Raw genomic sequence first — 21,726 nt, forward strand, 5'->3', positions numbered from 1 at the left:
GAGAGAAAAAAAAATAGATAAAGAGAAAAACTTTAAAATTCATAGATAGAAGCACAAAGGCAACAAACAAAACATCAGGTTCAAAAGAACAAGAAAAACATCAGAGTCAAAAGAAGACAGAAGCAAAACAATAGGCAAGCAAAAATAAATCCTAAGTGCCTAAGGGTTCGGAGGCGGAGGCATTCTTTGAAGCAGCATAGCAAGCATGTTCTGGATGTTATCGTTGACAGTATCTTGCTTGTCCATTCTGGCCCGGAGTTCATTCTGATCTTGCTTGAGTTCTTTCAGAGTCTGAAGAACCATAGGAATCACAGAAGATGACTCCCCCAGAGTCAGAGCTTGCTGAGCTTCAGCTTCAGCAGCAGCTTGAGCTTCTGCATCTGCCAGAGCCTTTGCTTCAGCTTCCTTTTGCCTTAGGATTTCAGCTTCCTTAGCAATTCTTTCTTCTTCTAGCCTTTTTGCCTCTTCTTCAGCTTCCTTGGCCAATCGTTCTTCCTCTAGCCTTCTGGCTTCAGCCTCTCTAGCAAGTCTCTCCTGGAGTCTTGCCTCAGCATTTCTGATGTAGTCATTTCTGACTTGTTCAGATATGCTCTTCAGCCTAAAGGACTCAGATGTCATCCAGCCAATGACTCTGTTCCAGTGTGTCCTTACAGATTCAGGATCATCACTGATTTCAGAGTTAGTGACCAGAGAATCAACCTTTTGAGCTGAAGCCTCTGCAATCATAAAGATGGCTTCCTTAAGGGTAGGTTTAGAAAGCTCAGGTTCAGGTTCTGGTTCAGAGGTGTGAGGTGGAGAGTTTGGAGGTCTGAGATTTAAAGTGAGAGGTTCTGGTTCAACTTCTGGTTCAGGTTGAGGTTCAGAAGATTGGGATGAAGCGTAAAGAGGGTTTAAGTCTAAGGGTTCAGATTCTGCTTCAGGTGCAGCGGGAATTTTTGGTGGGGTGATATCAGAGGTGTGGGGATCAGATGGTTGAATTTCAGAGGGTTGAGTTTCAGAGGGGATGGTGGTTGTTTGTTGTAGTGGTGAAGTTATTTCAGGTTCTGTGGTTTGTGTTTGTTGTGAAGCAAGTCTATGAGCGTAAAGTGTTGCTATGGTTGGGGATTCAGGGTCAGAAAATTCAGGGTCAGATGGGACAGAAACATAAGGTGGTGATTCTGGCATTGAGGATGATGAAGATGAAGTGCTTTGGTGAGTTTGCGCAGGTTTAGAGGGAGGTATGAAATTTCTTGCGATGTTTAGAACTGGTGTTGGTTGGGAGGTTCTGGTGATTGAGGGTGTAATGTCAGAGGTAGTGTAAATGGGTTGAGAGGAGAGAGGGTTAGAGGAAGCCATCATAAATTCAGAGGTAGCAGGAGGAATAGACTTACCAGTAGAAAATTGCAGAGGAGCTGAAGATCCGCTTCCAGAAGCTCCTTCAAGTCTGGCTTTCTTTGCTGGTGGTGCTATCTTTCTCTCAGAAATACCTCTCTTGTATCTGACTAAATCTTCTTCAGAGTCCAGACAGTCATCGAGGCTGAAATCAGAGACATCAACACCTTCTTCCAGCAGACGATGAAGATAGAGGGCAACAGCGTCTCTGGGCTCATTCTTGAAGAATCTGGCCAGGCCATGAGGCATCTTCCTCTGATCTTTCAAGCTATCCCAGGATGTTTCCAGAGTTGGCTTGACTTGTATTTTCTTGATAATCCCCATACTCTTGAGGTTTCTGGCATTCAGAGGCTTCCCCACATCAATTGCCAGATCATCCATCAACTTGGTCTTTTCCAGCTCATCTACCAGTCCATGCTCAATGAAGACATCAGAGAGCAATCTTCCCAGAGGAATGTAGGATCTGGGCTTCATGTTGTTCCTGGTTTCTCTGACTGAATCTCTCAGATATCTGAAGAGGAGAGCAGGGAGGTTGATCTTCACACCTTTCTGGATGTAGTACAGAATGCATTTCTGGTCTGCATTAATGTAATCAGAAGAGTTGGAGGCTGGACGATGGTGGATAGTTCCTAGAATAATCTTCAGCCACACTCTGAGGTTCTGGTGTAGCTCCTTGTTCTTAGAGGGGTTTCCTTCAACATTTGGTTTGAAGATTGTTGGGTTGATGACTTCAGTGATGCGCTTAGACCTAGGAGGAATGTTGTAAATCCTTTTTCCTCCACTTTGCTCCATATTCAACAAGGAAGCAATAGACGCTTCAGTAATAACAATCTTCACTCCCAGAACAAATGAGACGATGAAGTTGTCATCAGCATCTGCATGTCTCCAGAATTCCTTGACCAGAAGAGGGTAGATTGGACCATACAATCTTAGGAAATAGTTCTCCCACCCTTGTTGACGCAGTTCTCCAGTTAGATCAACGCCATTTCTTCTTAGGTTGTCGAAATCAACCAACGATTCGCACAACACATCCAAACCTTCAAAGGGAGTTGAAAGGTTTATGTGGCGTTCACGATCAAGAACGTGAGGTTCTTTGTAAACAGGGGTTATGGTGACTCCTGTAACGGTTGGTGTTTGAGTGTTTGAGGTTTGGGGATTAGAACTTGATTCCATCTGTTGAGAGAAGTTAAAAACTTCTTGTTGTTGAGCATCCATGAAGAAGAAGATGAAGATTGAAGAAGAACTTGCAGAGAATGCTTCGAAAGAGGGTTTAGGGTTTTAGAGTGAGTGAGAGTGATAAGTGTGAAAAGTGAGAGAAAGTGTTTATATACTCTAAGTAAAAACATGCAAAACGACACACATTCCAGCGTTAGCACAAAAATCAAAATAGCACGTTTGGGGGGAAAAATGATTACAGCTAATAAATGAATGTCTAATCCCAACAGTACGCACACTGCTCTAGGAGATTTCAAACGTTCTGACCTTTGATTTCTTTTGACAGCTGTCTAGAAGTTCTAGGGTTAGACGTTTGGAGTTCCACGTGTTGATATATCTGATCTTCAGGAATACCAAAGGGTTGGTTTCTGAAGATTTCTAACTCAGATATCTTCTTAACTTGGTAGAAGTATCAGAGTCAGAGGCAGAAGTACATATTTTACATCAGAATCACATTTTACATTTTTAGAGCCATATTTCACTCAGGGCAATTTTTAATGTTCAGATGTTCTAAGATAAAAAGAAATCTATCTTCAGCTAGAGGCTTAGTAAAAATATCTGCCCATTGATGTTCTGTATCAATGAACTTCAATGTTACTATCCCTTTTTGAACATAGTCTCTGATAAAATGATGTTTTATTTCTATGTGTTTGGCTCTGGAATGTAGAATGGGATTCTTACTTAAACAAATAGCAGCAGTATTATCACAAAAGATAGGAATGTTACTCTCAAAGATTTGTAGATCTTCTAGCTGATGCTTCATCCAGAGCATCTGAGTTGTGCACAGTGACGCTGAGATATATTCTGCTTCTGCAGTTGATAGAGCAATAGTTGACTGTCTTTTGCTAGCCCAGGAGATTAGATTGTTTCCCAGAAGCTGGCAATTCCCAGATGTGCTTTTTCGTTCTATTCTATCTCCTGCATAATTTGCATCACAATAACCCGAGAGTCTATACTCTGATGTTTTCTCATACATCAGGCCCAGGTTAGGAGTTCCTTTCAGATACTTAAGAATTCTTTTAACTGCTGTTAAATGAGATTCTCTAGGATCTGATTGGAATCTGGCACAAAGACAGACACTAAAGAGAATATCAGGACGAGTAGCAGTCAGATAGAGGAGAGAGCCTATCATACCTCGATAGAGCTTCTGACAAACCTTGTTGCTTACCTCTTCCTTCTCCAGAATGCAAGTTGGGTGCATGGGAGTTTTTGCAGAGTTGCATTCAGTCATGTCAAACTTCTTCAGAACGTCTTTAATATATTTACTTTGATGGACGTACGTGACTTCTGGAGTTTGATTAATTTGAATTCCCAGAAAGAACTTTAGTTCTTGCATTAAACTCATCTCAAATTCTGCCTGCATTAACTTAGAAAATTCTTGGCAAACAGAGATATTAGCAGAACCAAAAATAATATCATCAACATAAATCTGGCATATCATGAGATCATTATTAAGGTTTTTACAGAAGAGTGTAGAATCAACTTTCCCTCTGATAAAATTTTGTTCCAGAAGAAACTTGCTTAAACGTTCATACCAAGCTCTGGGAGCTTGTTTAAGTCCATATAAGGATTTCTTAAGTTTAAAAACATGTTCTGGAAAGTTTGAATTTTCAAAACCTGGAGGTTGATTGACAAACACTTCTTCTGAAATATAACCATTAAGAAATGCACTCTTGACATCCATTTGGTATAATTTGATAGAATGATTAATAGCAAAAGATACAAGAAGACGAATAGATTCTAACCTCGCGACTGGAGCAAAAGTTTCATTATAATCAATACCTTCTTGTTGACTATAACCTTGAGCTACCAGTCGTGCTTTGTTTCTGACAACTTCTCCTTTCTCGTTCAGCTTGTTTCTGAAAACCCATCTGGTTCCAATGACATGAGTGCCTCTGGGTTTAGGAACAAGATCCCAGACATCATTCTTGGAGAATTGATCTAATTCTTCTTGCATAGCTGCCACCCAATCGTTATCTTGAAGAGCTTCATCACAGGACGTAGGCTCAATCAGAGACACTAGTCCCAGAGGAATATCTTCAGAAGTTCTGAAGGTAGATCTGGTTCTAACAGGTTCATCTTTGTTTCCCAAAATTAAATCTTCAGATACGTTAATACGACTTTTAACTTTCCTTGGAATTTCTGGAGATTTAATTTCTTCAGAGTCTTGAGTGACAGTTGCTTCTGGAGTTTTCTCAGATTCTACAAGAGTGATTTCCAAATCTGCAAACTTTTCAACTAGCTTTGACTTTTCAGGGTCAAGCTTATCATCAAATCTGACATGAATTGATTCCTCCACAATTTTGGTTTCTGTGTTGTATACTCTATAGCCTTTAGAGCGTTCTGAGTATCCTAACATAATACCTTTCTGTGCTTTGGAATCAAACTTGTTCAGATGTTCTTTAGTATTTAATATAAAACAAGAGCATCCAAAAGGATGAAAATATGAGATGTTGGGTTTTCTTCCTTTACACAGTTCATAGGGAGTCTTTTCTAGAATAGGTCTTATAGAGATTCTATTCTGAATGTAACACGCTGTATTTACAGCTTCTGCCCAAAAGTGCTTTGCTACATTATTTTCATTGATCATGGTTCTGGCCATCTCTTGGAGTGTCCTATTCTTCCTCTCTACAACTCCATTTTGTTGTGGAGTTCTAGGGCAGGAGAAATCATGGGATATTCCATTAGAATCAAATAATTCTTCAAAATCTTTATTTTCAAATTCTCCACCATGATCACTTCTGACTCTAACAATTTTGGAGTCAAATTCTTTTTGCACTTTGGAACAGAAACTGGTGAATACAGAGTGAGACTCACTCTTGTGCTTTAGGAATTTTACCCATGTCCAGCGACTGTAATCATCAACAATGACTAGTCCATACTTCTTTCCATTAACTGATGCTGTTTTCACAGGACCAAATAAGTCAATGTGAAGAAGTTCCAGAGGCTTAGAGGTAGAAACAACATTTTTCTTTTTAAAAGATGTTTTTGAAAATTTTCCTTTCTGACAAGCTTCACACAAAGCATCTGAAGAAAACTTCAGTTTAGGTAGGCCTCTGACTAACTCGAGTTTAGTTAGCTGAGAAAGTTTCCTCATGCTAATGTGGCCCAAGCGTCTATGCCATACCCATTGCTCTTCGTGAACTGACATTAGACATTTAACATTTTGATCTTTTAAATCAGAAAGATTTATTTTGTAAATGTTGTTTTTCCTCTTGCCTGTGAAAAGGACAGAGCCATCGTTCTAATTAATGGCTTTACATGTTTTTTGATTGAAGATTACATCATAACCGTTGTCACTTAATTGACTTATTGATAACAAGTTATGCATTAATCCTTCTACATAAAGAACATCAGATATAGAGGGAAGAGTACCATTACCAATAGTTCCGGAGCCTCTGATCCTTCCTTTCTGATCTCCTCCGAAGCCTATAAATCCAGCGTCTTTAAGTTCCAGACTTTGGAACATAGACTTTCTTCCCGTCATATGTCGCGAGCATCCAGAGTCCAGGTACCATGACTGGTGTCTGAACTTTGCTGCATAGGATATCTGCAACATAGATAATCTTATCTTTCGGTACCCAGAATCTCTTGGGTCCTTTTAGATTAGTTTTCCCAGAGTTTCTCATAACTTTGGGTCTTCTAGCATTTTTAAATTTGTGTTCTTGTGTGTGTGTGTAGTGATATGAAAAAGGAGATTTAATTTGGTCACTGGTAGAAATTTTATCTTCCTTAGGATCATAACCAATTCCCTTTTTATTATTCTGACTTACTCCATAAATCATGGATGCCATAATACTCCTATCTATCCCATTCTTCAGAAATTCTTGAAAGGCTTCTTCATATTTATAAATAATTTTATTTGAAGTTTGTGGTGCTTGGGACAACGCTTCTTCTAATTCTGAGTTTTTTGTTTTTGCTTCATCTCTTTCTAACATTAAAGATCTAATTGTATCTTCATGTGCTAGAATTGTTGTCTCAAGTTCACTGCATTCTTCAAATTTTGTTTTAAGACAGCCTTTAACGTTTTTAAACTTTTGTTTTAATTTCTGATAAGAAGTAAGAGTTTCTGACAAACATGATTCTAAGTCAGATCTAGAAAGTTCAGAAAATACCTCTTCAGATTCTTCGTCTGAGCAGCTGGATGTGGTAGCCATAAGTGCTACGTTGGCCTGTTCATCAGAGTCAGATTTTGATGATCCAGATTCACTGTCATCCCAGGTAGCCATCAGTCCTTTCTTTGTTCTGAAGGTGTTTTTCTTGAAGCTTTCTTTTCTGGGGTTGTCCTTCTTCAACTTGGGGCATTCATTTCTGTAGTGACCTGTTTCTTTACATTCATAACAGGTAATATCTTTGTTAGTTTTACCTTTTGAAGTTGACTCTGATCGATCCCCTCTGGGTCTTGGTCTTCTGAAGTTGTTGTTCCTCTTTTTCCAGAGTTGCTTAACTCTTCTGGTTAGTAGGGACAACTCTTCTTCATCATCAGAGTCTTCAGGTTCAGAGTCGTCAGTATCTTCAGTTTCTGCCTGGAGAGCTTTGGTTCTGTCAGGTTTCCGTCTTTCAGATCTGGACTTTAGCGCTACGGACTTGTTCTTTTTCTGAGGCTCATCCTCCTCTAGTTCTATCTCATGGCTTCTGAGAGAACTCACAAGTTCTTCAAGGCTAATGTTGTTCAGATCCTTTGACAGCTTCAGAGCAGTAACCATAGGTCTCCATTTCTTTGGCAGACTTCTGACTATCTTCTTAACATGATCTGCAGTTGTGTATCCTTTGTCTAGCACTTTAAGACCTGCAATAAGAGTTTGAAATCTGGAAAACATAGCTTCTATAGCTTCATCATCTTCCATTTTGAAGGCTTCATATTTCTGGATAAGCGCTAGAGCCTTCGTCTCCTTGACTTGGGAGTTTCCTTCATGGGTCATCTTCAGAGAGTCAAGTATATCTTTGGCTGTCTCTCTGTTTGTGATCTTTTCATATTCGTTGTATGATATAGCATTTAGAAGTATTGTTCTGGCCTTGTGGTGATTTTTGAAGACACGTTTCTGATCTTCTGACATCTTACTTCTGGGAACTTCAGCTCCATTTAAGACTGGAGGTTTGTATCCATCTGTGACAATGTCCCATAGGTCAGCATCATAACCCAGAAAGAAACTTTCGATTCTGTCTTTCCAGTAATCAAATTTTTCTCCATCAAAAACAGGAGGCTTGGCATTGTAAGAATCTCTTTCATTTGAGTGGGCCATTGTTTTTCTCGAACTGGATCTCTCTACACGGTTAAGTGTTTGATTAGAAAATCAATAACAGAGCCGGAGCTCTGATACCAATTGAAGGTGAGAAAAACAAGAAAGGGGGTTTGAATTGTTTGGAAAAATAAGCGCTTTTCAAAATGAAAATCACACAAGGATTTTATACTGGTTCGCTTATAACACAAAGCTACTCCAGTCCACCCGGCCAAGGTGATTTCGCCTTCAACAAGGACTTAATCCACTAATCTTGAAAGATTACAAACAACGTCTAAGATACAAAATCTCTTAGCCCTCTCAAGTATACAGACTACACAGAGTCACTTGAGGAAATCAACAAACAATAGAAGAAAGATTTATGTAAACTAGAGTGCTTCTAAGAAAGCAAGTATTACAAAATTAAGAACAAGAGTTTTTCACGTAATAAGCAAAAGCTTCGTGAAGATAGAGAGCAAGAGTGTTTTTCTTGTTGATGTTTCAGTATGATTTTTCCTCGTGTGTGTCTTACTGAAAATTGATTTTTCAATCCTTTATATAGATCAGTTGAAGTAGTAGTTGAAACTGGTGGATATTGAGATGAAGTTACGCCATCACATAATTAGCTAATGCAGGATGACTTTTTCTTCTTGAAATGACTTCTTACCACAAGTAGTATTTTCTTTATTGAGATTGGAGATTAACGTCTCTTTCTCAATTAGGAAATCCATTTGAAAATCTTTACTTGTCTTCAACTTTACTCTTTCATGATTAGCAAATCCATAATCAGAGTATTTGTGTTTCTGGAGAACCTTGGAATCTTGCTTCTGATGTTGATCTAAATAGATTCTTCAGAAAGCGTTGTTCAGAGTCAGAGGTTCTAGGACTTACTTCCTGTTAAGATGCTTCTGATACTTGTTGTTTAGTTCAGAGTTTGACTTTCTTGAACTTGTTTCTTCTTCAGAGCTTCTGATCATTTGATAATATACTTCTGATCTGATACTCTATCTGATGATGTCATCAGAGTCCTGCACACTTAGAAACTTTTCGTTAGGGTGCCATTTTTGGTTTCATCCTTTGTTATCATCAAAATCAAGGAATCTGTTGTATCACAATTTTTGTTCTTACAGGTTGGTTATGCAATGCGAAGGTGTTAGGCACCCAAAACATCCTAGGTACTCCTAGAGAGCCCTTTTCATAATTGTTGTAAGGTTGATATTTTGTGAAAATGTATTTTGTGCAAACATGATTGAAGGGATAAGAAGAGAATATACAAGTTTATTTACATTTTTGTGTTTGAATGGATTAACCCATTGCCTACGTACCATCTTAAAAAGATTAGGATTAAAACCTCGTAGTTCGGGATAAAAATCTCAAAAGGAGTTGGTGAATTGATTGGTCCAAAAGCCTTAAGGTCTTTTGTTATCAAAGGGAGAAAACTCAACCTAAAACCACAAGTCCACCATGTGAGGATAACTTCAACATGCTAGTGAGGGGTTAACCCTATAATAAGCATGGAAGACTCATTGTCCATCACTAAGGACAAAGGTGAGTATTATATCTACCACAAAGATAACTCAAACCTAATAGCTAAAGGTTATGGAAAATTTGATTAAGAAGGTGGCCATTGAAACCACAAAAGAAATTTGAATGGGTTATATTTACCAATAGGAAGTATATGCAAAAATGGTCAAAGTGGGTTAAAAGGTTTAATTCAAAATAAGTATTATGAAAAGAAAGTTTGAAAATCAAAAGCATAAGGCTTAGGTTTCTAATGTTGAAAACAAATGAAATGTTTGCACAAAAAAGTTTTGGCTTGGGTTAGAGTGGAGAGAAGAAAAAGAATGGCTAAGTCCTAAGAAAATAAAAAAAGGAGGGATAAGAAAATGAACCACACTAGGAGTTCCTATCTTGAGATCATATTGATGATCCAAGTAGCTCCCATCCTTTGGAATTAAGCAATCACAAGCAAATATTTCAAGCAATCAATCACATAAATCAAGCTTCTAGGAATCCTCCAATGACTTTTGTATCTCTCACTTTGGATGCTCATGGTAATGGTTCCTCAAAGTGACTCAAGGTTGGAATTCCCTAGCACAAGAAAACACATATCAAAAAGTTCTATACACAATCAAAGAATGGACAAGAGGGAGTTTAGAATATGGTCCTTTCAAAGTCTTTCCTTGAGCTTTAAGCATTCTAAAGGCAGGAGGCCTAGTTGCTATTTGACATTTTTAAGCACTCTAAAGGCATGAGGCCTAGTTGCTCTTCAAACTCCATTTGCTTGGGTAGGGTCCTAAATTCTAAGTCCATATTGTCCAATCATTGGTATTTGGTCACAACAAACAAACAAACACAAGCACAAAAGATATATACACAATTATATGCCCAAGTGGGCAAAAGGCAAATGGCATTAACATAAACATGTGCTCCAATGAGCAAAAGAAAAAGCAAATGAATAGTATGTGCAAGAATTGTAAATTGCATAAAAGTAAATGTTAATTGTTAGTAGTTAATGGTTAGTATGCCATAAGGCCAAATTTAGCGCTATGTTAAGCAATCGTAATTGGACTTATGTAGAAGTCACAACTATCTGAGGCCGGTCAATAATAATGTAGGCAACAAACACAAGTTAGGAGTCTTGATTAGAGAACCAAGTCCCAACAACTTGCCATGCCAAAAAGGAAAAGAGAAATGATCTTGTATTGGTTTAAGTCATTTGCATGATTTAGAAGACAACATATCCTTAATGCAAAGCCATTCACTTGATCAATTGATCAATATGAATTAGATTTGAATCAAGGAACGTTAAATCTCCCTAATCAATGCTAACTTATCAACCTTCAACTCATTGATCAAAAAGAAAAGAAGTAGAAGAAGAAGAAGGAGAAGATGGATAAGAGAAAATGGAAATGACAAAATAAAATGCATTAAATGGAATATCATGTACCAATCCTCATATGTTGACCAATAACATTGAAAGTCAAGGTCAAACAATCAAAAACAGAAGTGAGATGAAGATTGGAAGTCAATAAAAGAATAACATATTTTTGGCATTTTTTAATATTAAAAATAAACTTGAATTAAAATTAATGGAAAGGTCAAACTTCAAAATCACTTCAAATCAACTTTGAAAAGTCCAAGTGATTTATCCTAAGTTCAACAAAGTCAAACAAAGATTGACAAAAAATTTCAGCATTTTTAAAGTTAGAAACTATTTTTAATCAATTAAAAATGAATAAAAATAACCTAATTGAACTAAAATCTCAAATAAATCTCAAATCAATTCAAAAATTGATGAGAATATTTTTCATAGATCCATCATCATACAAAGAGGTTAGGAAAATAATTTTGCATTTTTTGAAATTAAAAAATATTTAAAATGAATTAAAAATAACCAGAAAAGAGAAAATTCACAAAAAATATCAAATGATGAAATAAAAAATATTAAAAATCAGAAATAAAAACTAGATTTTATTTGAGAAATAATGCAATTGGTCCCAAAATTTTTGGATAAAAAATGAAAGAGATATTAATTTTTGAAAATAATTGGAATTAAAGAAATTAAATCAGAAATTATAAAAATGCAAAAAAGGAGGAGCATTGGATCTCAGCTCATTAATTGAGCTGGTAGATCACACGCTCCTAAGGCGCGCGCCTGTGGTGATCCACGGTCAATGCATGCACACGTGAAAGAATTAAAAGTCATAACAAGCAACGCTCCTGATTGCATCTGGAAATCAGATCAAACGGTCCAGATTCAAACTGGACATGATGAAGCCACCGGAGCCACCGTCTTCTCCGTTGAGTTTCCCAGATTCCGGCCAAAATGTAGAACTTCAAAAGGCAACCAAAACGTGCGATCTATACATCAATAGAAAGCTGGGATGATGTACATCATCCCTATACCATCCATTTTCATTCTAGATCTCTATGATTTGAGAAATCTGAAGTTGAAAATTCTGGTGTTCATCATGAACTCAATGAATTTCAAAAATTAAAAACATAAACATGATGCCTCTATTGAGAGGACTTCAGCCAACACAAAATCACAGCCAATAGGTCAAAGAATTAGGAGACTCAAAGAAAATACCAGTTGGAGTTCAAGTTTGAGTTCTGGTGATTTGAGCTTGAAACCTTGCTTGCTTTTCTAAAACAGAAATTCTATGGATCAAGGTGAAGAGGTCTAGGAACTTTTAGATCTAAGAAAGCAGTCGAGGAAACTGAATTCTAGATCTGAAATTTTTAGAGAAAAGAGAGAGTTCCTTTGGTGTGAGGGTGGGGATTCAATTCAGCAGAGGTTCAGGCGCCTTCAGGTTGAAGAATTGAGAGGGCAAGGCATTGTATTTATAGATGGAGGGAGTTGCAAGCATCATCAAACTCGTGTGCATGGGAGAAGAGGGCCTTCATGCATGGGCCTGTACAGGCGCATGGAGGGCCCAATTCTGAATGGAATTGCAAGATATACATTACCAAATATGAATTGGACGTGCAGATTGGATGTTAATGGATCATGCATGGCAATTGGAATGATTTTCATAAAATGCACTATTTCATTGAAGCCTTCGAAAATGCTATGTCCAAAATCAAAATGCAAGCTTATGAGTAATGGTTGGAAAGCTTATTGCATAAGGAACAAATGTCATGTTGATCAAAACTTCATTTGGGCCTTGGAAATTAGTGAAATTTGAGCTTGAAGGGTGATGTGCAAAACATGTCAAGGCAAGGTTTCTAAAATTGGCCAACTTTCAAGCCCTTTTGTTTTGATGATGCAAGCTCCAAATGGAAAAACCTCCAACATAAAAGTTGTAGATATTTTCAAGACAATTAAAATGAACTTGAATTTTGCATCATTTGGATTTTTGATGAAAGAGTTATGGGAACTTGAAGTTGGACTTTTTTAACTTTTAATGCCTTTGGTCAAAAAGGACCTATAATGTCTTTCATTATAACATGTATTTATTTTGATATTTTGGAATTTTGTTCAACATAACAATTTAAGTAGACATCTTAAGCTTTCCAATTCATTTGATCCCACCTCAAAATCGTAAAAAATGAGTGAGTTATGTCCTTGGGAAGTTGACCCAAAATTAGGGTTTCAGTCAAAATGACCTATAATGTATTGGTATGGCAGATGGTCTTCTAAGCTTCAAATAAATTTTTGATGAACATGAAAGTTGTTCATATTGTTCTTAATAACTTTTTTGATTTTGGAACCATCTCCATTTGACCAACACATAAAACATTAGGTCTCAGTGTCTTTCAAAATAGTCAGATGAATTGACTGATCAACTTTCCAAGTCCACAACTCATACCTTGATGAATTGATGATTGAGGACACTCAAATAAGTTCAAATATGCATGAAATGATGAAATAAAGAACTTACCTTGATTGTATTTGACCATGGGCTGAGGTTGCTTCATGAGCAAGGCATTGTGATGCACAGATGAATTAGGGTTTCTATGGGGAACAAACCTCAAACCCTTTGACTTGCTTTGATCAAACATGATGAATTGAGATACTAGGGAGTCATATTTGATGGATGAGATCTTTGGGAACCATTACCATGCCTGCTTTCATCTCCTCTTGGCCATGTCTTTGTACCAATGACCTCATTGAAGCTTTTGACCTTGTGATTGCTCAACTACAAACAAAAGATGTTAGTGACATATTTTTTTGCTTTTTGTTAGTGAAAAAAATGAGAAAAGCAATGATATACAATTCAAGCATGCTTGGTGATCTCAAACCACTCACAAAGAGTCCCACCCAAAGACAAAGGGAACCAAGATGCTCAATGATCCTTGAGGCTATGCAAATGCAATGTTATGATGCCATGAGGGATCTTAGGGACAAAATTAGGGTCTTACACCTGGCCTAAACATAACTCTTTTTTCCCCAGAGTCTCTGTCTCCCCAACGAGTTTTCCTTACGGAATGCATTGTGCTTTTGCGGATTTTCGGTCTCTCTGATTTCTTTTTCCTTTGTGGCAATATTTCCCCACAGAGCATTAACTTTTTCATTCATGTGATATGCATCATGAGGTCTCTTAGGGACCAAAATTTGTTTCTCTATGTTGTTATTTAAGCCCATTCTACTGAATTGAGCCAAAGATTTTAACCTTCACCTTCTCAGTTGGAATGTCCATAAATAGGGGCAGCTGTAAGACCCTAATTTTGACCCTAAGATCCCTCATGTAATTTCATCATAAGCATTAACATTGAGATCATACCTTGGCATTCTCCTTCCCCTCTTTCATTGGGTTTGTTTTGAGAGAGATCACCAAGCACTTTGTGATTATATCATACTTGTATTTTATAATTTCACTAACCAAAATACCAAAAATATGTCTTTGCATTTGTCTAACTCTTTTGTAGGAAGGGCATGATTCCATTGATTCATCAAGTTCACATCTAGGGTTTGAGACCCTCATGAACAAAGAGCATAACCAATAATTGATTCAAGAATGTTTATGAACATCATATATGAGTCCCGATATTCTCTACATGTTATATTGATCAAGTTTTCTTCAAGAGTTTGAGGGTGATTTGCATTGGAAACCCTAGTTTGACTGCGTATCTTGAGTAACTTCTCCAACAAAATATCTCACCAATTAATCAAATTTATCAAGGTAAACTTCATAATTCATCATCTTATGCATATATGATCTGCCATGAGCCAAGAAAGTCAAGAGAATTGGAAGTTAGCAAGTTGGTTGATGGTGGTTGGCCAGATGGATTCATCTGATCAAAACTGGGTCTCCCTAGACCCTATCTCCTACAATTTTCACCATATGAAAATGATTCCAAGATAAAACTTACTATAAATGACATTCCAAACAACTTTCATGTTGAGACCTAGAGCTAGTTTTTCTTGGAAAATCATTTTCTATGTTGAAACATTATAGGTCATTTTGTCTAAACCCTAATTTGAAAGTCAACTTCCCATGGCTATAACTTTCTCAATTTTTATGAGATGAAATATTTATAAGTTTAACAATCAAATTCAATGTGTGTAATTTTCCTTTGATGTTTGGAGTGGGAGCTAATTAAACTTTTTTGAGCATGTGATATGAGGTTACATTATAGGTCACTTTTGACCTATACCATTGATCAAATGATTTTTCCAAACTTCAAAAATGCATAACTCTATCATTTCAAATCCAAATTACATGACATTGGTGACTATTTTGAAGGTGTTTGAGAGAGATACGACTTTTATTAAGACACTTTTCTCATTTGAAGCTCATATAAAAAGTTAAGCAAGGTGGAATATTGAGACATATGATTTGACACTTAGAAAAAATTTGATATGTCAAAAATTTCCAAAATTCTACCTCAAATTACTCCAAGTTACAAGCTCCAAATGAAAAAGTGTTGAACATGAAAGTTGTCCCTCTTGATCTCACCTTTCCAAAGAGCTCAAATTCATTCATTTTGGACAAGGAATGCATAGGCTGCGCATGGCATGAACATGGTGACATCACTTGGCAAGGATCAAACTTCAAATTCAAATGCACACTTGCCTTGCAATCCAAGCTGAATTCAGACTATCTAACATTCATTTGTGGACCTTAAGCAATGATCTTATGGGCCTGTACACGCCCATGCACCCATGTATCACCATTTGCCAATTTTGGAAAGTGATTTCAAGTGTGCAAATATCAATGGTTTCAGCTATAAATAAAGCTCCATATGCTCAGAATTTCACACACATTCGCACCAGCTTTGATCCCCCATCTCAAACCCTCACTTTGTAAAGGATAAACCTGAGAAATTCATTTGAATTTGAGGTTGAGTTTCCACTATTTTGAAATTCAAATCTCCAGGAATCCACAACCTTGTAAGCATCCAATCCTTCTTCTGCAAGCAAGTGGAGTGAGATCAAGCACAAGCAAGATCAAATTCAGTTGAACCCAGACCTCCATTGACGGTATTTTCCAAAAAAAATGATCTCTTCGATTCTCTCAAATTCTTGCTCAATTATATTGATTCTTTGGTTGTCTGAAGTCATACCAATGTAGGCAAGAAGATTGAGTTGCTTTGAGGCCAAATTGAAGCAACTCAGTTCATGTACCTCAAATTTCAACTCCATGTATCTCTCAATATACTTGGAGTTAGAGTGAATTGAGGCCAGATTCGAGCTCAGTGCCATTTTTACTTTGAAATCATGTCCTTGTTTTTAATTTTGTTGATGGTTGATGGTGGACCAGTCCGGTGAGGTCCACCAGAGAAGAAGACCAGAGCTACAGCTCCAGCCATGCGCTGGTATGTCTCACAACCACAGGATCCATGTAATTTGTTTTAATCTCACGCGTCCATTGTGATTACCAACTATGTAGCGCGCTGACTAATGACCATGATAGAACGCGTATTTCTGGCCACTTGATCTGCCACCTCAATTAATGAGGGAGATCAAGTGGTCTACATTTTTTCTGATATTTTAATTTTCATTTTAATTGCATTATTTTCAATAATTCATATTAAATTCAATATTGATCCAAAAAATATGGGACTTTCACCAAACAATTTCAAATATTTTTCTCTTTCATATTATGAATTAAAATTATTTTTTGGATCATTATTAATATTTTTCATGAGTTAATTGATTTTGCATTTGTTTTTAATTGTTTAAATTTTTTTTTAAATGTCCAAAAATTATGAGATTTTTCTCCAAGGTCATTTGACCTTGTTTGACCTATGATATATCTCATGGCCATTTCTTTGGTGTTTTGATGAGATTTTAGGAATTGGATAAACCAAATTTAATTTAAATGCACTATTTTAGTATTTTTTTAATTTGAATAAATGCCAAATAAATTTGTTGACAAATTGTGATGACTTTTTTATGTTTGACTCTTGTTGTTAGGCATTGGTCAAGGTTGATTTTTCTTTGTCAAATTAATTTGGTAAAACTCCTCCTTTGACCAGTTTGTGTTTTGATCCATTCCCCTCCCTCTTCATCTCAATCCTCTTCTTCATACATTCATTCCATTTGGCCTATGACATCTCAAAGTCCTAATGCTAGTTGATTGAAAAATTGACATGAGTATGGATGAGATTAGGCCACACCTTTTGCCTATTCTCTTTGTGTGTGGTATGTTTCATTAGCATAGTCCATTATACTATGTCTCTAACATGCATTAACACCAAAATTCTATTGCTCGACCTCAAATAGTTGTGACTTCTACATAAGTCCAATTACAATTGCTTAACATAGCTCTAAATTTGTGACATAAAAGGCATAAGCATTCTAGTTAGTGAGATTGTAAGTCTCCCCTCTTTCATGGTATTGTGTGGAAACTTGGCCTTCTTTCCTTCCTTTGGAAGATGTTTTGGCTCAAGGATTCATGCTTGTGATAAGTGGGTTGAGTGTTCTCCAAAGAATGTCTTGAGATGAAAAGCAAAAGCAAAACAATACTAACTTCTAATATCTTCAGAAGTTCTGAAGGTAGATCTGGTTCTAACAGGTTCATCTTTGTTTCCCAAAATTAAATCTTCAGATACGTTAATACGACTTTTAACTTTCCTTGGAATTTCTGGAGATTTAATTTCTTCAGAGTCTTGAGTGACAGTTGCTTCTGGAGTTTTCTCAGATTCTACAAGAGTGATTTCCAAATCTGCAAACTTTTCAACTAGCTTTGACTTTTCAGGGTCAAGCTTATCATCAAATCTGACATGAATTGATTCCTCCACAATTTTGGTTTCTGTGTTGTATACTCTATAGCCTTTAGAGCGTTCTGAGTATCCTAACATAATACCTTTCTGTGCTTTGGAATCAAACTTGTTCAGATGTTCTTTAGTATTTAATATAAACAAGAGCATCCAAAAGGATGAAAATATGAGATGTTGGGTTTTCTTCCTTTACACAGTTCATAGGGAGTCTTTTCTAGAATAGGTCTTATAGAGATTCTATTCTGAATGTAACACGCTGTATTTACAGCTTCTGCCCAAAAGTGCTTTGCTACATTATTTTCATTGATCATGGTTCTGGCCATCTCTTGGAGTGTCCTATTCTTCCTCTCTACAACTCCATTTTGTTGTGGAGTTCTAGGGCAGGAGAAATCATGGGATATTCCATTAGAATCAAATAATTCTTCAAAATCTTTATTTTCAAATTCTCCACCATGATCACTTCTGACTCTAACAATTTTGGAGTCAAATTCTTTTTGCACTTTGGAACAGAAACTGGTGAATACAGAGTGAGACTCACTCTTGTGCTTTAGGAATTTTACCCATGTCCAGCGACTGTAATCATCAACAATGACTAGTCCATACTTCTTTCCATTAACTGATGCTGTTTTCACAGGACCAAATAAGTCAATGTGAAGAAGTTCCAGAGGCTTAGAGGTAGAAACAACATTTTTCTTTTTAAAAGATGTTTTTGAAAATTTTCCTTTCTGACAAGCTTCACACAAAGCATCTGAAGAAAACTTCAGTTTAGGTAGGCCTCTGACTAACTCGAGTTTAGTTAGCTGAGAAAGTTTCCTCATGCTAATGTGGCCCAAGCGTCTATGCCATACCCATTGCTCTTCGTGAACTGACATTAGACATTTAACATTTTGATCTTTTAAATCAGAAAGATTTATTTTGTAAATGTTGTTTTTCCTCTTGCCTGTGAAAAGGACAGAGCCATCGTTCTAATTAATGGCTTTACATGTTTTTTGATTGAAGATTACATCATAACCGTTGTCACTTAATTGACTTATTGATAACAAGTTATGCATTAATCCTTCTACATAAAGAACATCAGATATAGAGGGAAGAGTACCATTACCAATAGTTCCGGAGCCTCTGATCCTTCCTTTCTGATCTCCTCCGAAGCCTATAAATCCAGCGTCTTTAAGTTCCAGACTTTGGAACATAGACTTTCTTCCCGTCATATGTCGCGAGCATCCAGAGTCCAGGTACCATGACTGGTGTCTGAACTTTGCTGCATAGGATATCTGCAACATAGATAATCTTATCTTTCGGTACCCAGAATCTCTTGGGTCCTTTTAGATTAGTTTTCCCAGAGTTTCTCATAACTTTGGGTCTTCTAGCATTTTTAAATTTGTGTTCTTGTGTGTGTGTGTAGTGATATGAAAAAGGAGATTTAATTTGGTCACTGGTAGAAATTTTATCTTCCTTAGGATCATAACCAATTCCCTTTTTATTATTCTGACTTACTCCATAAATCATGGATGCCATAATACTCCTATCTATCCCATTCTTCAGAAATTCTTGAAAGGCTTCTTCATATTTATAAATAATTTTATTTGAAGTTTGTGGTGCTTGGGACAACGCTTCTTCTAATTCTGAGTTTTTTGTTTTTGCTTCATCTCTTTCTAACATTAAAGATCTAATTGTATCTTCATGTGCTAGAATTGTTGTCTCAAGTTCACTGCATTCTTCAAATTTTGTTTTAAGACAGCCTTTAACGTTTTTAAACTTTTGTTTTAATTTCTGATAAGAAGTAAGAGTTTCTGACAAACATGATTCTAAGTCAGATCTAGAAAGTTCAGAAAATACCTCTTCAGATTCTTCGTCTGAGCAGCTGGATGTGGTAGCCATAAGTGCTACGTTGGCCTGTTCATCAGAGTCAGATTTTGATGATCCAGATTCACTGTCATCCCAGGTAGCCATCAGTCCTTTCTTTGTTCTGAAGGTGTTTTTCTTGAAGCTTTCTTTTCTGGGGTTGTCCTTCTTCAACTTGGGGCATTCATTTCTGTAGTGACCTGTTTCTTTACATTCATAACAGGTAATATCTTTGTTAGTTTTACCTTTTGAAGTTGACTCTGATCGATCCCCTCTGGGTCTTGGTCTTCTGAAGTTGTTGTTCCTCTTTTTCCAGAGTTGCTTAACTCTTCTGGTTAGTAGGGACAACTCTTCTTCATCATCAGAGTCTTCAGGTTCAGAGTCGTCAGTATCTTCAGTTTCTGCCTGGAGAGCTTTGGTTCTGTCAGGTTTCCGTCTTTCAGATCTGGACTTTAGCGCTACGGACTTGTTCTTTTTCTGAGGCTCATCCTCCTCTAGTTCTATCTCATGGCTTCTGAGAGAACTCACAAGTTCTTCAAGGCTAATGTTGTTCAGATCCTTTGACAGCTTCAGAGCAGTAACCATAGGTCTCCATTTCTTTGGCAGACTTCTGACTATCTTCTTAACATGATCTGCAGTTGTGTATCCTTTGTCTAGCACTTTAAGACCTGCAATAAGAGTTTGAAATCTGGAAAACATAGCTTCTATAGCTTCATCATCTTCCATTTTGAAGGCTTCATATTTCTGGATAAGCGCTAGAGCCTTCGTCTCCTTGACTTGGGAGTTTCCTTCATGGGTCATCTTCAGAGAGTCAAGTATATCTTTGGCTGTCTCTCTGTTTGTGATCTTTTCATATTCGTTGTATGATATAGCATTTAGAAGTATTGTTCTGGCCTTGTGGTGATTTTTGAAGACACGTTTCTGATCTTCTGACATCTTACTTCTGGGAACTTCAGCTCCATTTAAGACTGGAGGTTTGTATCCATCTGTGACAATGTCCCATAGGTCAGCATCATAACCCAGAAAGAAACTTTCGATTCTGTCTTTCCAGTAATCAAATTTTTCTCCATCAAAAACAGGAGGCTTGGCATTGTAAGAATCTCTTTCATTTGAGTGGGCCATTGTTTTTCTCGAACTGGATCTCTCTACACGGTTAAGTGTTTGATTAGAAAATCAATAACAGAGCCGGAGCTCTGATACCAATTGAAGGTGAGAAAAACAAGAAAGGGGGGTTTGAATTGTTTGGAAAAATAAGCGCTTTTCAAAATGAAAATCACACAAGGATTTTATACTGGTTCGCTTATAACACAAAGCTACTCCAGTCCACCCGGCCAAGGTGATTTCGCCTTCAACAAGGACTTAATCCACTAATCTTGAAAGATTACAAACAACGTCTAAGATACAAAATCTCTTAGCCCTCTCAAGTATACAGACTACACAGAGTCACTTGAGGAAATCAACAAACAATAGAAGAAAGATTTATGTAAACTAGAGTGCTTCTAAGAAAGCAAGTATTACAAAATTAAGAACAAGAGTTTTTCACGTAATAAGCAAAAGCTTCGTGAAGATAGAGAGCAAGAGTGTTTTTCTTGTTGATGTTTCAGTATGATTTTTCCTCGTGTGTGTCTTACTGAAAATTGATTTTTCAATCCTTTATATAGATCAGTTGAAGTAGTAGTTGAAACTGGTGGATATTGAGATGAAGTTACGCCATCACATAATTAGCTAATGCAGGATGACTTTTTCTTCTTGAAATGACTTCTTACCACAAGTAGTATTTTCTTTATTGAGATTGGAGATTAACGTCTCTTTCTCAATTAGGAAATCCATTTGAAAATCTTTACTTGTCTTCAACGTTACTCTTTCATGATTAGCAAATCCATAATCAGAGTATTTGTGTTTCTGGAGAACCTTGGAATCTTGCTTCTGATGTTGATCTAAATAGATTCTTCAGAAAGCGTTGTTCAGAGTCAGAGGTTCTAGGACTTACTTCCTGTTAAGATGCTTCTGATACTTGTTGTTTAGTTCAGAGTTTGACTTTCTTGAACTTGTTTCTTCTTCAGAGCTTCTGATCATTTGATAATATACTTCTGATCTGATACTCTATCTGATGATGTCATCAGAGTCCTGCACACTTAGAAACTTTTCGTTAGGGTGCCATTTTTGGTTTCATCCTTTGTTATCATCAAAATCAAGGAATCTGTTGTATCACAATTTTTGTTCTTACAGGTTGGTTATGCAATGCGAAGGTGTTAGGCACCCAAAACATCCTAGGTACTCCTAGAGAGCCCTTTTCATAATTGTTGTAAGGTTGATATTTTGTGAAAATGTATTTTGTGCAAACATGATTGAAGGGATAAGAAGAGAATATACAAGTTTATTTACATTTTTGTGTTTGAATGGATTA

This window comes from Lathyrus oleraceus, chromosome 3, assembly GCF_024323335.1.
Source record: "Lathyrus oleraceus cultivar Zhongwan6 chromosome 3, CAAS_Psat_ZW6_1.0, whole genome shotgun sequence".
NCBI classification, from domain to species: domain Eukaryota; kingdom Viridiplantae; phylum Streptophyta; class Magnoliopsida; order Fabales; family Fabaceae; genus Lathyrus; species Lathyrus oleraceus.